General features: G+C 35.6%; 1 long non-coding RNA gene across 1 annotated transcript; it reads left to right on the forward strand.

The window, feature by feature from the left end:
• The first annotated feature begins 8377 nt into the window (after window positions 1-8377).
• On the forward strand, window positions 8378-10075 carry LOC109071895. Its single transcript, XR_006153894.1, has 3 exons — window positions 8378-8406; window positions 8546-9286; window positions 9681-10075. It is a non-coding gene; the product is annotated as an uncharacterized LOC109071895 (long non-coding RNA).
• The last annotated feature ends 7090 nt before the right edge of the window (window positions 10076-17165 follow it).

Raw genomic sequence — 17165 nt, forward strand, 5'->3', positions numbered from 1 at the left:
ATTATTATTTGTATCACACACTGAATTCTGGAGGAGGAAGAGGCAGAATAAAACCAGACTTTGTGGACTTTGTGAAATTTAGTTCTGGAGGAGGATAATGACAAATGGTTTAGATGGTTCGTTTTATCATTTACTTAACTGATTTGTTCAAGAACTGTCTGAATCATTCACAAAAATGAAATGGTTTAGATGGTTCGTTTTATCATTTACTTAACTGATTTGTTCAAGAACTGTCTGAATCATTCAGCTACAAAACACTGCTTTTTGTTGCTTGTACAGAAAAGAAAAATTTAATAGTAAATACTTTTTTTTTATAAACAGACAAAGCAATAGTTAAGAGTAAATTCTGGTTGTTTATATTGTATTGTTAATATTTATAATATATGTAACCGGGTGAACTGTGAAGAACACACCGAAAACAAAACAGGTTTTTTCTTTGGGTTTATTCTGACTGCTGTGTTGATTAAATGACAGCAGTTGATGGGAGCAAAGTTTAACCTAACCCTGATTGTAAGCCTAAAACAGATATTTCCTGAAAAATTATATCTCAATTCTGATTGGTTGATTGGAATGTTGTGTTAACAAATTAGAGCATTCTTACAGACAGATGTTATGAAATAGCTTTCTGCAATCCAGGATTTCCTGTTTCCAATAATTCACAGTTTAAAGTTTCTTCAAATATTTTGAAGAATGTTGCTGGATAAAATGTTCTTAACAAACGTTGTAACCTACTTTCCTTTTAAGGGGATCTCAGATATTCAAGAGGAGTTCTGCAGTGTTATTTCATCAAGGCATAATCCAAAACATCTAGCAAAGCCTGCAGTGACTCCAACGCTGTCCTGAAGACAGGTAGGTGTGATTGGTAAAGTGGTGAAATGTGACACTTATCTGTGCAAACAAACACTTCTCATCTACACAGACAGTATAAACAAATTATAACACACTTGATTTTGTTTCTTCAAACATATTAGCAGTGGTTATAAACCAGAAAAAAAATAAAAAATACAATAATGCCAGATGTGAGTTTCACATGGTCACTGTACACACTATTTCACAATCAAGTCTGAAATATTAAGTGTGTGTGTATATATATATATATATATATATATATATATATATATATATATATATATATATATATAAACAATTTGGTTTTTGGTTTAACCCTCTCAAAAGATGATAAATGGCAAAAACTCTGTGTTAATAAATTGTATTATTTGGCATTGTTTGGCATATCAAGTTCACAGGCAACCATTTTCTGGAAGTAGGTCACTTCTGAACACATGTCCACACTGACTCTCATGCCAGTTCCTCTCTGCTCTGTTCTGAGGTTGTTTAGAAGCAAAGTGTTTGTGTATCTTGAGCAGTTTGTTGTTTACTAGTTATAAAAATAAAGATTTATATATATATATATATATATATATATATATATATATATATATATATATATATATAATATATTTATTTATATATATATATATATATATATATATATATATATATCAAATAAAGAAATTTTTTTACAATGAGAATCTTTAAGGTTATGTTTATAGAGTCATTTTGACATCTTTGTGCTTTTTGACATGAGCTGTGAGACTGTGTGCATATACTAATTTAGTACAGCATTAAGCAAGATGATACAAATAGCTCATCGAAGGACAAGAAGACATGACTAAGTGTCTGATTTTTAATTCAGGAGTTGGCAAGGCTGAACATTCACGATTTGCCAACATTCTTGTGTTTATTCTAGAATATTTGCTGTTCTCAGCTTGTTTGTGAGCTGTTCTTCCACCTATGTTTTGCTTCAGTCTCACACTGCAAAACGTAACTTTCTTATTATTATATTTTCCAGTGAAAAAATTGAACAAGATAAAATATACTTGACAAATAAATATTTTTATTTAATATCACCTCACCTGACAAATTTTGTTAGATTCTTCATGCCAGTTTCAAAAAGTCAATTAGATATATTCTCTGGAATCAAGTCTTAAAGGGACAGTTCATCCAAAAATGTTATGTAATGTTACGAAGCTACAAGAATACTTTTTGTGCACAAAAGGAATGTACAGGCATGTGTCGTGTCACTCTTGTGAAAGTGTGGCAGAGACTGACACGGAAGAGAAGAAATTATTGAATAAAGTCATTTTTTGTTTTCTTTGCCCACAAAAAAAATGTATTCTCCTGGCTTCATAACAATAAGGTTTAACCACTCATGTCACATGGACTATTTTAATGATGTCCTTACTGCCTCTCCTTGAATGTGGTTGTTCCATTGCTGTCTATGGAGGGTCAGAAAGCTCTTGGATTTCATCAAAAATATCTTAATTTGTGTTCTGAAGATGAATGAATGTCTTATGGGCTTGGAACAACATAATGGGGAATAATTATTAATGAAATAAATATTAATAATAAATAATTATTAATGAAATATGAAAAATATTTATTTTTTAATTAAACTTGAACCTTAAAAGTAAATATAATCAGTCACACATTAGCAATAGCTTAATATAATGTTGCTAAGGCAAGATGATGTTGAAAAATCGTTCATCAATGAAAGAAGAAGATTTGACTAGTCATAATTTTGGTTCAGGAGGTGGCAAGGTTCATTCATGCAACATTCACAAACATTCTAGCATTGCTGACAATATGCTGGTCAGCAAGTGCACACAACTTGAACTTGATAATTTAGCCTTAACTTTTTTCCTATTACACATACTATGTTAGTGAGTAAGATCTTGAATAACGTTGAGAGTTATAAGGATGATGTGGTATTCTTTTTGGCAGCCAACACGCTTTCTCATGTACGTGTCCTAGTTTATTTTGGAGCAAGTAAAGCCAAAGCTGTGACAAAGCAGTCTGAAACCTCAAGCCCTTTGCTGTGGGCTTGATCTGAACTTCAGAAAACTTTTGTCTAGTTGTTTTGGTTCATGTTGTGGTAGAGCTGTATTATTACAACATTATTGATTATTTTAAAAAATACAACAATAGTAATTATACTACTTTTTTTTTCTAGATTTTTTTTTTTTTTTTTTTTTTTTTTTAAACGTGTTTATTGGTTTAAAGTCCTAAAATATACTGGACTGCTTTTGACCTAACAAAGTTCTGCGGTTAATGCCAGAGCCATAGCACAGCAGTAGCACAAATGCTTATGGCACACAAGGTTTTTACTGCTCCTGTGAGGAAACAAGTGTGAGGCCAAACAGCGTCATTTCCCAAACCCACACACTCCTCCTCCCTCCTACTCTTTCCTGTCATCTTTCTTTAATAAAAGTCATAACCTTTTCTTGGCAAAAGCTAAAATAAGGTTCTTTGACATTTCCTACAATCTTGGATAAAGCTTAAGCTGATGAAGACAGACAGTTACTCTCTGTCTAGTCCAGTTTGTGAGGCTATATCACAATTATAGATGGCAGCGAGCACCCTCTGTAGGAACAAACCAAACCAGCTCATGTCACATGCACCTATAGAAAAGAACATTGCAGATTGTTTGACCCTTATCGACCCTATTGTTTTAAGTGCTGTTTTATTCATATATTTATATTGTTTATGTCTTTTGTAACTGAGTGCACTTGTTTGATGTTACTGCATATTGTGACAAGAAATTCTTTGAGAGATTTTTAACTTTCTTCCCTTTGCTGTAAACACTGCTTGTTTCCAGCTGTGACTGACTTGCTCAAGCTGTCAACAGCTGTATTTTCTCTTCTTTTTGAAGTCAGTACTGTTGACCGACCACTAGATGCTGCTGTTTGTTTAGACATAAGTTAAGTCCTGCTCTGTGAGAGACGTGGCACAGTGCTGCATCTACTTTCTTGTGTTTATTCTAGTATAATAGTCTTTCTCGGGATGGTTATGAGTACCAGAGTTGTTTTTCCACCAGATTTTTGCTTAATTCTCATCTTGCAAAAATGTTCTTAATCAACATTTTTCATCTTGTTTACAGCTGAAACATCTAATAACAAGTAACAGTCCATATTCCCAGTATTGCAAATATTAATCCATCTGTTGATTTAATGAAAAGTCCTTTCCTCGGTGTTGTTTAGTAGTTTAATGTTTTAACATCACTGCACATTCCTAAATTCCTTAGCTTTAAAATTTATTCTCTGAAAAAGGAGTGTTATGTATGTAATTTTGCCTCCCATATGAACTCGTTTAGAAATTTCTACTGTAAAACAACACGATAAATTAATGATTAAGAAAAAAAAAATGTTAAATTATTTGTTTGCACAAATATGCATGGTGATATATTTTAATGTCCCAACAAATTCTCTCTCTTTCACACTAATTGTGTAACAGATCATTATAATAGGAAGGCAAGCCAGAAGTCATCTATACGTTCCTGTATTTATAATCCAGTGATTTAGGTCTCGTTTTTTTCTTTCTCTTCCTGTTACTTTTGCACCATTGAGCATCACTCACAGAAACATACAATTACAGATTGAGTTGTTCCAGAGGGGCCCTCCCACAGAGGCTCCTTAGCTAGAGTGACCATCCATCTGCTTATTTTCTGGTCATGTCCTGGCCAGGATTTCTAAGTTGCCTAAAATGTCTGGGTTTTGGCTTTGTTTTCCTATTGTTTTCATACTGAAAAGTAGTTTGACCAAAAGCATGCAGGCATTGTACATAATCAGTTAGGGTGTGCGAGAAAGTGGGATCTACAGAGAACTGTCAAAGCAATGCGTATAAATATTCAATGTATGAGGACTGCAAACAATGCCAAATCCTGGACAGTTTGGACTATGTAGAAATCCTGATCAGGACATGTCCAGGAAAAAATAGGATGTATGATCACCTGACCTTAGTATGGTTTTTTTTTTCTTCAATCGGTAAAAAAGCATTGGGGATTCATACCTCTGGAACACATAGCAGACAAAAACAGTTAAACGGCGGTCACAGACACACTGGCATCTGCTCTACTGTCACTTGGCCAATACAGATTATCTGTTTCCTGCACACGCTGTGCTAATAATCATGTTGACATCTGGTTTATGGATAAAAAAAGATGATTTTTAGATGATAATTAAAGCTGTTAAACTCATAGCATTTTCTTTATATATATATATATATATATATATATATATATAAAACTTTATTTTCTATAGCACCTTTAAATGTTGATCTCAAAGCGCTGAACAAAAACAAATAATACACTGTATAAAATAATACAACAAGCAAAAATATGAAAAGAAATACGAATCAAAACAACAACAATAAAAGAATTTAAAAAATAAATAATACAAATATTTAATTAAAAGCTACCCTAAAAAAATGAGTTTTAAGGTGAGATTTAAAAATGCTAAGAGTTTTGGCTTGCCTTATCTCAATAGGTAAAGAATTCCACAGTTTTGGAGCTAATGAAGAAAAAGCCGTATCGCCCATCAGTCTTAATCGGGTTAATGGAACAGTTAAAAGGCCAGTTTCAGATAAGCGAGGGTCACGTGTTGGAGTATAAGGAATTAAAAGCTCAGACAAATATTGAGGTGCCAACCCATGCAAAGCCTTGTAAGTAAGCATCAAAATTTTAAAATCAACCCTAAAACTAATAGGGAGTCAATGTAAAGACTCCAAGACCAGAGTAATATGATCTCTCATCCTAGTTCTAGTAAGGATTCTAGCAGCCGAATTTTGCACTACCTTCAATTTGTCTAAGGTAGCCAACAAGGCATTACAATAATCAATCCTGGTAAACACAAAAGTGTTTATCAACCTCTTAACAACAGGAAAAGACAGCATTGGATGTAGTCTGACAATATTTCTGAGATGAAAAAAAGGAGGTTTTAACAGTGTTTTGAACATGTGGCTCAAAATGTTAGATTTGAATTGAAAATTTAGTTTTGGTTTAAACTCTATAATTGAACCATCAATGGGCAAAGTAACCAACCCAGCTTTGCGAAATTGGTGGGGTGAACCAATGAGCATAACCTCAGTTTGTATATATATATATATATATTTATTAATTGTAACCAGTGATGTTGTATACACTCAAAGCCACCTCAAATGCACTGATACATGCATCAATTTATGGGATGATGTCATCCTCTTAACCTCTGAGTCTGAATGTCAGTGAATGTCCTTTTTGAGAGCCAGCATGCAAATTTTATCATGTCTAGCTCATCTGTGGCCATAATACTGCAGCATTTAGAGGTTCTTTTTGTCATTTCAATTGATGACTTGCCAGAATTTGTAATGGCAGTTACTCTCTTTGAAAGCTTTTGTCTCAATGTCAAACAAAGATGATTTGCTTTTATTAGTTTGTTTGCAAGCTTGATGCGAACTACCTCTGTGACTCAAAATTTAATTATATTACCTTTAATGCTCTTTAAAACACCAGTTAAAATCATCTTATTTGTCAGTTATTAAAACTTTATGCTAACAGAAACCATTGAGTAGAAACACTGAATCTTTTGGTCGATCTGCCGGGTTGATGATATGTAAATGACCCATCTGTCAGAGAAAGTCATCCACATGGCAACTACAGTACATTTCAATGAGTCCTGAGTCGACCCCAAAATCCCACAAGCTATCAATGACATTTTGTTGTCTCACAGTATATACCTGATAGATGTGAAACTTGCTATCTGTAATGCATGTCAGTCATACAGTGATTTTGTGGTAAAGGTCACATGAGGAGACAATACAGGGTCAAACCCAGACACAAGAAACTGTGCAATCAGGGATAATCTACAAATCAGGAACAGATAATCATTCTAATCTCTGGCACTGACAGTTGAGAGATTAGTTACAGCTGTTACTAAGCAGCATCAAAATGGGGAGACTAACTATAAGGTAATTTCATGATTTTATTAACAAAAGCTGTATCTCATTTAAAACTATAGGGGCTGAGTTGTATGTGCATGTATTTGTGTCTGTAAGCTACATCTCAGAGAAGAGCCTGATTCATATATGTTGGACTGCTGACTAATGCTTCCTTTAGGCCTAGAATGTCATCTGAAGTTGTAGTAGTGATGACACTGCTTACAAAATAAAACTAATTTATGAGTTTGGGTTAGATCTGCTCACATAAGTTTTAGATTTAATTTAACCCATGTGGCAATGTAACATACGACACAAATTGCCTTATATAAAGTGATATTGCCATGTTACCTATAAGGTGATATATAATTCTTTACAGATTCTTTCTGATCTTAAAAGAGACATTTGTATGACATACAATTTAGCGCACCATGTACAAACCATTTTTAACTGATGAAAGCATCTTGTTTGTTGGCTTTATGTAGGCTGTAGGTTTATGTTTGTATTTTAGGCCTGTAATAAACCATTTGCAAAATTATATATTAGGCTACTGTTTATATTAAACAACATTAAAGGCCAAACCAAAATCCAGGAAGTGAAAACTGATTAAAGACCAGATTTAAGTATAAACTAAACACTTGAGGGATGTAGAGTATACAACTATCTTCAACGTCAAATGTAGTCCAATGGCCTGTAGTTTGAGACACCTGATCTAGACTGTAAATATATCCCTTTATCTCTGGTATCTTCCTTTTACAGCAGTTTTTTTTTTCTTATTTATTTTTCCCTTTTGTCAATACCAGCCACTATTTTCAGACGTTATTTGTTTTCAACAATTGAGGCCACCCTGTGGTGTTCTGATGAAATTCTAGACAATGGGCCTGGTTCGCTGATAATTTTGTATGAATACACAGCAGGTGTGTACACTGCACACATACTGTATTTGTTATGTTCCTTGTAATGTTGATGATTTCGACTTATTCTAAAAAAGAATGTAGTGTATGCCCACAGCTAGTAATTTGCATAAAACACACTCCATCCATGTCTGTAAATGCTTTCTGCTCTCTCTCCTGTTTGCTCATGCTCTCTCTCTCATGTATTACTCATGCTTGAGCTTCAGCAGCTACAAATTTTGTCATTTCATTTTTATTTATTGTTATTTGGAAAAGCAATACTTTGCTTAGTTATTCTATTTATGATAATATACACTTACAATTCAAAAGTTGGGGTGCGGGGGGTAGTCTCTTAAACTCACTAAGGCAGGATATTTGATCAATACAGTAAAAACAGTAATAATTTAAAATATTACTATAATTTAAAATATTTTTTGTTTTTATGTTAAAAATGTTATCTATTCCAGTAACGCAACATTTCTTATCAATGTTGAACACAGTTGCTTCATATTTTTGTAGATAACGTTACGTAATTTTATTTTAGAAATCCGTAATGAATAGAAGTTTCCAAAGGACAGCATTAAAAAAAAAAAAAAAAAAAAAAAAAAAAAAGAAATCTTTTGTGTTAGAAATACCATTACTTTCACTTTTGATCAATTTAATGCATCCTTGCTCAATAAAAGTATTAATTTCTTTCAGACAAACAGATTGCACTGAAAACTTTTGAATGGTGACCGTCAGCAAACACAGCGGGAACGCAAGGGTAAGTCAGTATAACAGCATGTTTATTGAAGGCAGGGGCAGGAGAAGACAATACACTAGTGAGATGGGAAGTATCCAGGTAGCGTACTGGGTAGAGCAGCTTAGCTTGGTGGAGTCATGTGTCCCTTCCTTTCTTCCAGGTGGGATCACTGGAGCAGAGGATTGTGGGAGCACTGGAGAACATGGAGTCAATCACTGGAGATCTGGCAGGTAAGAAACCATAGACTTGGCTGGGTGAGTAACACATCATAACTGCAAGACCAGACAATGAGAGTGTGGAGTGAGCGTGAACTTTTAGGGAGCTTGATTGCCAGTGACAGGTGAGGAGAATCCACTGATAGATTTCAGGTGTGAGTGATTAACAAGGGAGTGCAGGTGAGTGGTAAGAGGGATGCTGGGAAATGCCGTGCAGAGGCGGCTCAACTGGTGACTGTGACAGTGACAAATTATTATTTTTTTTTTATTAAATTTTTGTAGATATGGTTTCAGTTGGTTTTGCATTTTATTGTAATTTAGTATACATTTCAGTGTGAACATATTAATTAATCATTATTTATGCGTGAAAATGTGTACAAACGGTTAGTAAATAAGACCCAATGTCTAAGCGTATGTTGTTGTCCACTGTTGAATTTTCCTCATAACCTCAGAGGAACAGACTTTTAATCACTCACTCCTTCAGAGTTCTATTTCGGGAGGCTGAAGTAAGCACATGTGACCATTTATGCAGCCTGCCTCGCTAGAGAGTTTGCACACAGACTGATAGGGGAGAGGGAACTGCAGAGAGTGCTTTTGCACAATTGTACTCTGGCAATTACTCACTGAATCCCAGCTCCACAGAGACACTCACTAAACACTATAACAAATGGAGCATCTAAGCCAAGGTAAATCACCTTTGAAGCTAATCTGGACACATGTTATGTAAAACCATTATGAAAAATGAAATAGCAAAGGTGATGGAGATGATGAAACCAAGCAAACAGGGTGTGTTGTATTTTCCGGGCTGAAAACTGGCAGTGTTTGAAAATTTCAAATAGCAGACACATTTTTTCTTAGCACTCACCAAGATTAAAGGCCTTCCAGAAAGCATATTATATGTTTTTCACATACTTTTCCCACATATTTTATCTCTAATGCTTTATATGAAGGTATTTCTGTCTGTCTTTCAATGTTTCTGTTTTCCTTTTCTGTCATTCTGCATTATCTCCTTTTGTCCTTGTCCAGGAATGTTTTTCCAACAGCATTCTTCACATTCGTTCAATTAATTCTACTCTACAGATCTGCCAGCAGATGGAAAGAGGAAGAGAGCACTTGCTTTGTTTTTTATTTATGTCACTCCAGCAGTAGCAGACCAACCGTCTCTCAGAGCAGCAGGTGCTTGTGGGTGATAAGAACTACCTGTCAACTGGTTCACTCTCACCTGTCACACTCAGACTGCTGTGGAGTGCTAGATACAGTCAGACCGCTGCAGTGTGTGTGTGGGTGTGCACATCGAATGAGTAATACATGTATTAAATAAAATGAAAGCAAATAATAAAATCATTGCTTTAATTAATACCTCAATTCAGGTTCATTATATTTATTTTCATTAGTTATTTTCATTAAATTTTAGTTTCATTAAATAATTAAAGAGAAATAAAATCTAACATTTTTAGTTTCACAGAGTTACAATAAAAATTGACATTAGTTTATGCATTAGTCAGTATGATCACTATATTACAGCTTTTATTAACCTTAAACTTATTTTAGTTCAGTGTGCTAGCTAATGTTGACAGATAAACTTTTTTTTTTATGTATGAGTGAATGTAGAATTGAATATTGAATATTGTTTATTTATGGTTCATGTTCACTAAAAATAAAGGTTCCGAAAGAGGATTTGGCAGTGATGCCATAGAAAAACCATTTTCGGTTCTAAAAGAATTGTGAACAGTTAAAAAAAGAACCATATTTTCATAGTGTGAAGAACATTTTAATAATCAAGACACTTTTTCCACTTTAAAGAACCCTTTGTGCAATGGAAAGTTTCCATAGATGTTAAAGGAACTTCATGGAATGACTGATACGAATAAAGAACTTTTATTTTTAAGAGTGTAATGTAATTAACTAATGCTAACAAATGAAACCTTAAAGGGATACTCCACCCCAAAATGAAAATTTTGTCATTGTCCACCCTGAACATGAAAACTCTGTCATCATTTACCCTCATGTTGTTCTAAACCTGTAGAACAAAAGATATGTTGAAGATTGTTGGTAACCAAACATTATCAGTTCCCAGTTTCAGTATGGACAAAAAATACAATGCAAGTCAATGGGAACCAAAACCAGCAATCTTAAAAGTAATAGTCCTACCCATTCCATCTGTATAGTGCATTATTGTATGTTGGTTGTAAGTATTGGAGTCTATGGAGGGACTGAAATAATCCTGTGGAGCCAGCACTGATTACAGAGGTGCTGTTCGCATAAAAAACATTGCTGGGGGGCTTACACAATTCCATTATAAACAAGGCAAAATTAAGCTAAGTGGCTTGTAAAAACGGGGAGAAATGGTTTAAGGCAGGGTAAAAATGACTTAGTCACACGGATTAAATTAAGAGCCCAAGTAAATAAATATAAACCGCAACTTGCTGTTATGAATACATATAGTTGCAGTAAATTTGGGGAAGTTATGATGAAATTATAATAAAACATGCCTTTCTGCTGTAAAAATGGAATAAATATTATGTGCTTTAAAATCGACAGATAATAAAGTGTTGATAATATCTTACTGTATGATGTCAATAGATATTATGTTAGGAAACTTTTGACTTTGGGGTGTGCGTGTACTCATGAGTCATAATGAGTTGGATTTTGAGTGAACGTCCCCAACCATTTGAACACACACACGCACACACACGCACACACACACACACACACACACACACACACACACACACACACACACACACACACACACACACACACACACACAAATGGAAAGCCCAAAATCGAAAAAAGGGGAAACAAGTTCATTGCAAAACAAATTCCAGTCATTTTCGTGTAATAAGTTGCTAACAAAGGAATTAAACAGGAAGTATAGCCCATAGCAGTGAACTCCTTCAAACCCCAGAGTGCTTGAGATGCTGGAAAATTAATGGGATTTTTGTGTAGGAGTAGCGTATTTCACAACAGGCTTTGGGTTCACTCCAGGCTAGCCTGGCTCAGGGTCCACTTTCACTCAGTGTGATTAAATCTTATTTTGTGTTATTTCATCAGCATTATTCTTGCAAACTTACCCTCTGAGATGATACCAATCAGCCTCAACTTTCAGGCATAAACAATCTGGAAGTGTTTTCAGCCACCATAGTCACACGAGATGTTAATCAGCACCCACAACATTATGTAGCAAACAAGATAAGAAATGCAAACAAGGCAGTTTTACTGAGAAAAACATGTAGTACAACATATAGATACTTACACTATCAGTTAGTGACAGAATACATCCTATAGTTGTCTAATATTGAATTTGAATAATTTATGGAATGTTTTTATTGCCTCTTTCTTTACATTTTATGACCTGGTATTTTTACCTGTATGTTAGATATCAAATCTGTTAAGGTAATTTAGAGTTGTCGTCTGTGGGAAAGATGCTGTTTAGGGTGTCTAATAATATTACACATGATGAACAATACAGGTGCAACCCTTTTATATACAGGAACAGAGGAAACTGTTTCCCATCCTTCCCTCAAACTTCTCCAAACTTTAAGGGGTGGATATTATAGAGTTAAAGCATTTGAAACTAATACTTACCATTAATATTTAATCTTTAAAAACACAATTACAAATTGATATGAGTAAACATGCCTACACACATGAAATCACACAAGAACAAGAACTGCACGCAATGAGCCCAGTTCTAGACTCAGCTGAACTTCCAGCGACAGCAGTTTTAGTGAATTATTTACTAAAGCCTGCAGTGCGGAGGAAAATGCGTGTTGTTTTTAAGCGGTTTGTGTACCTAAGTGTTCAGATTTCAGTATCTGATTCTTTATTGTTCTTTAAGGCAGTAACCTTTCCTTTACACAAAAGGTTCTTTTCAGTGGAAAAGGGTTCTTCCGATTATTAAAGTGATCTTTACACCAAAAAAAAAAAAAAAAAAAAAAAAAAAAACCAAAAAAAAAAAAAAGGTTCTTAATTGCATATTAGAAGTGACCTTCATTCATCTTTTGGAACACAAATTAAGATATTTTTGATGAAATCAAAATGCAACTACAATTTTCAAGGCCCAGAAAGGTAGTAAGTGTAACGGGGCTGACGAGTCGTGAGACATGCAAATCCATGTGCAAGCTTTTATTAGACAGATGTGGTCGTAACAGGCATGGGTCAAACACTGGCAAACAGGTATATAGAGGGCAAGACAAAGAATATTCCTAGGGAAAGTGTGGGTCTTTGAGGAGCGAACAATATCCGGAGGGCTAAGCAAGAGGGGTAATCCATTATCCAGAACAAAAGGGTCAAAACACGAATAACACAGCAAGGCAAGAAAAAGACTTTAACTAAGAAAACTAGAAACAGAGACAAGACTATGAAAACTAGATACGAACATGGAAATGCTTACGTATCGCCGCTATCGCTAGGAGAGGGATATGTGCAGAACAATACTCTTGAACAATAGTTTGAAAGTGATCTAAGTGAGTGTTATATAGTGAATGTGTGATGGGTTACAGCTGTGTGCAATCAGTGCATTCAGCTGAAAAAGTGAAAAAGTGACATTTGCCAAGTATGGTAACCCATACTCAGAATTGGTGCTCTGCATTTAACCCATCCAAGTGCACACACACAGCAGTTAGAAGTGAACACACCGTGAACACACACCCGGAGCAGTGGGCAGCTATATCCAGCGCCCGGGGAGCAACTGGGGGTTCAGTGCCTTGCTCAAGGGAACTTCAGCCATGGGTATTGATGGTGGAAGAGAGTGCTGTTCATTTACTCCCCATCCACCTACAACTCCTGCCAGCACCAAGACTCAAACCTGCGACCTTCAGGTTACAAGTCCAAATCTCTAACCATTAGGCCACAGCTGCCCACGTGTATGTGTATAATCAGTGTGTGTGTAATCAGTGCCTTCAGCTGTATGTGTGTAATTAGTGCAGTGGATGATGGGAACTGTAGTCCGGGGTGAAGTGCAACAGTTAGTGTGGTGCAAGAGTCCATGTAGCAGGGATCTCCAACCCTACTCCTGGAGAGCTACCATCCAGCAGACTTCAGTTCCAACCCTGCTCCAACACACCTGTCTGTAATTATCAAGTAGCCCTGAACACCTTGATTAGCTGGTTCAGGTGTGTTTGATTGGGGCTGGAGCTGAAATCTGCAGGACAGTAGCTCTCCAGGAGCAGGGTTGGAGACCCCTGCCATGTAGTGAGCGGGTGACCTCTCTATGGTGAGTGAATGGAATTTCATAGACCAGATTGTGACAGTAAGGACATCGTTAAAATAGTCCATGTGACATCAGCGATTCAAACATAATTTTATGAAGCTATGAAAATACTTTTTGTGTGCAAAAATTGACATAGGCGACTGACAGGGAAGAAAATAATTTTTTAATAAAGTTGTTATTTTTGTTTTCTTTGTGCACAAAAAGTATTCTCGTAGCTTCATAAAATTACAGTTGAACCACTGATGTCACATGGACTATTTTAACAATGTCCTTACTACCTTTCTGGGCTTTGAATGTGTCAGTTGCATCGCTCTCTATGCAGATTTCTCCAAAATATCTTAATTTGTGTTGCAAAGATGAACAAAGGTCTTACGGGTTTGGAATGACATATAGCTCATTTTTTGGTGAACTATACCTTTAAATGTTCTTTAAGGGCACCCAAAATATATTTTCTATGACATCACTCTGAACACCTCCTTTTGAAATCTTTATATTAAGGAATGTACAGTAGAGTAATTCCACAGAGATAGAGTTTATGTGTTTGCAAATTCACATTACAGTTTCCATTTCATTTATATAAATTAGAGCCATTTACAACATTACTAAATCAACTATTCCTCCACTACACAATATCTTTTAATTATTGGGGAAAAACATTGTGGCTGTTGATCTTAACTGAAAGCACATTATTTTACATCTATACATGGATAAAAAAAAGAGTTTGATCTTTTTCAAATGCTAGCCAGCCTGCTGTGCATCAGCCTGTGGTGCAGGGAAGCCGGAGGGGGTGGATGGTCAACCTGTCTTATCATATTAACATAACATGTAAGCAATAGCAGAACCGTCAGTCTTTTCTTCCTCTTGTTCTTATATGTTTTCATGTGTGTTTACATTACTAGTTTTTAATACACAAAGAAAATGAAAGTCTGTTTACAGTAAATTCCAACAGTATTTAATGTCCCTATCGTACCTTTGATAAATATGGGGTGCAATAATGAAAAGCCATGGTTTACTTGGGTTAGATACAGCAAACAGTCTGTTGATTCTATGACATTTTATTAGGCCACTTAATTTGATAAAGACATAAATATAGCGGCAGATGTGAACCTGGATCAGACCAAATGTGGGTTTATTACTGTTGTTGACAATAAATGACAATGTGGTGTGTGTATGTCACATTTTCCTACATTACTATTCCCACAAGGATGGTGAAAGCTGAAATCACCATTGTGGGAAGCAAACCAATCATTTGTCATGAGAAAAATGGCTTATTAAACATACTATGAAACTTGTTTATTGTAGCCTGCTTTGTTTATGTGGGGAAAAAAATGTCTAGAAGTGTCCATGTGGATGTGATTCAGTTTTCTGGCTTACAGTGTACAGTACAGTACACCTCCATATGCAAAATAAACAACCTCATCCTGACTTTTAGACATCCTGTTATGCAATCTCTCTCTCTTTATATGTGAAAATAGAGAGAGGGAAAGAAAGAGCAAGGTATACCCTGACTGTTGACATCTTAAGTGGTTCTGCCATCAGCACTTTATTGCGTAACATCCACCCAGGGTCTGAACATGTGAACACAAAAAGGTCTCCTTCTTTACCACAGGACACTTCCTCTTCACATTTTGAAGAGGTTTTCCATCAACTACCTTAAAATAACTATGATCAGAGCTAATAACTAAATACATGATGAGCACATTACATCTATTATTCCATTATGTTGCATCTATTAAACATAATGGAAGTTTTCTCTCAGTATTCAATGAATAATGGGGCAGTTTGAATAATGAATAAGGGGGCAATTGGAGCAGTCGTGGCCTAATGGTTAGAGAGTCGGACTTGTAACCAGAAGTTTGTTGTTTCAAGTCTCAGGAACCCCAAAAATCTCCCCTGACGCAACAAAAAAACAGCTACCCACAAACCCCTAAATACCATGACTAAGCCAAAACACTTGAGCAAGGCACTGAACCCACAACTGCTCCCCGGGTGCCGCAGCAATGGGTGTTCATGGTGTGTGTGCACTTGGATGGGTTAAATGCAGAGCATAAATTTCGAGTATGGGTCACTGTACTTGTCCACACTTCACTTTCATAATTTTAAATTGCCATTTTGTGAAAGAAAGAAAATCCATAAGAGGAATCTTTAGTCTCATTGTGCACTTGTACACACACCAACAGCCGCAAAATACCACAGTGGCAGGTGTGTTTCAAAAATTGTCTTCAGTGATTAAAGAAGAAGAAAAAACCCTCAAAGATGGAAAAAGAACGAGTCCAAAATAACTTTACAAGTTGCCATGGTAATGATTAAAAAATAGCCCTTGATTTACCTGCTGAGGGCAGTCGTGTGTGTGTTTGCATGTGCTTGTAAAATAAACACGTGTTTTGCATTTGTTCTCCCAAGAAGGAAAGAACTGCAGAAGGAAATGGAAAATGTTGTGTGCCTATATCAAAAATAGTCTTTACTGTACTATTTACTTATGTCACAAGATGCTATGCAATATAAAAATTACAGTAGGCTTATCTCTTAAAGGGTTAGTTCACCCAAAAATGAAAATTAGCCTGTGTTTTACTCACCCTCAAGCCATAGGAATATATGACTTTCTTCTTTCAGACGAATCCAATCAGAGTTATATTAAAAACTGTCCTGGCTCTTCTAAGCTCTATCATTGTAGTGGGTGGGTGTTTCTGTTTAACAGTCCAAAACATGTTAAATAAAGCATATCCATAATAAAATGTGCCTCACACGGCTCCGGGGGGTGAATGAAGGCCTACTGTAGTGAATCCATGAAAATATTTTTTGGCCAGAAAAACATCCATATTTCAAACGTAATTAACACTTTTCTATCACTTACGCTATCTGTCTTTTCTATCACGTACGCTATACGTGGAAGCAGTTCTGGCAGAAGACGTAGGACTACGGCATTGCATGATTAGTGATGAAGGTGGAGAGAGAACAAAACGCCGATCATGAATTAGAAGCACAAGAGGAATATTTGTAAAGAAAAATGTTGGAGAATTTCAATATAAGCCAAGAGGATACTGGTTTTCCTTTGCTAAAGTAAGGACACTTTGCTTCCTTTAACTCGTGAGACTAGCATATCTCAGAGGCACGCACACGACGCATACATCCTACGTCTTCCGACGGAACACTTCCTCATACAGTCAGCAGAAGTGAGAGAAAAGTGTTCATTACGTTTGAAATATGGATATTTTTCTTACAAAAACGCATGGATTTGCTACAAGAGGCATTTATTCATGCCCCATTTTATTATGGATGTGCATACTTTATTTAATGCATTTTGGACTGTTAAACAGAAACACCATTGGTATATATAGGTAAATTACACT

Source organism: Cyprinus carpio, chromosome B1 (genome assembly GCF_018340385.1).
Source record: "Cyprinus carpio isolate SPL01 chromosome B1, ASM1834038v1, whole genome shotgun sequence".
NCBI lineage: Eukaryota > Metazoa > Chordata > Actinopteri > Cypriniformes > Cyprinidae > Cyprinus > Cyprinus carpio.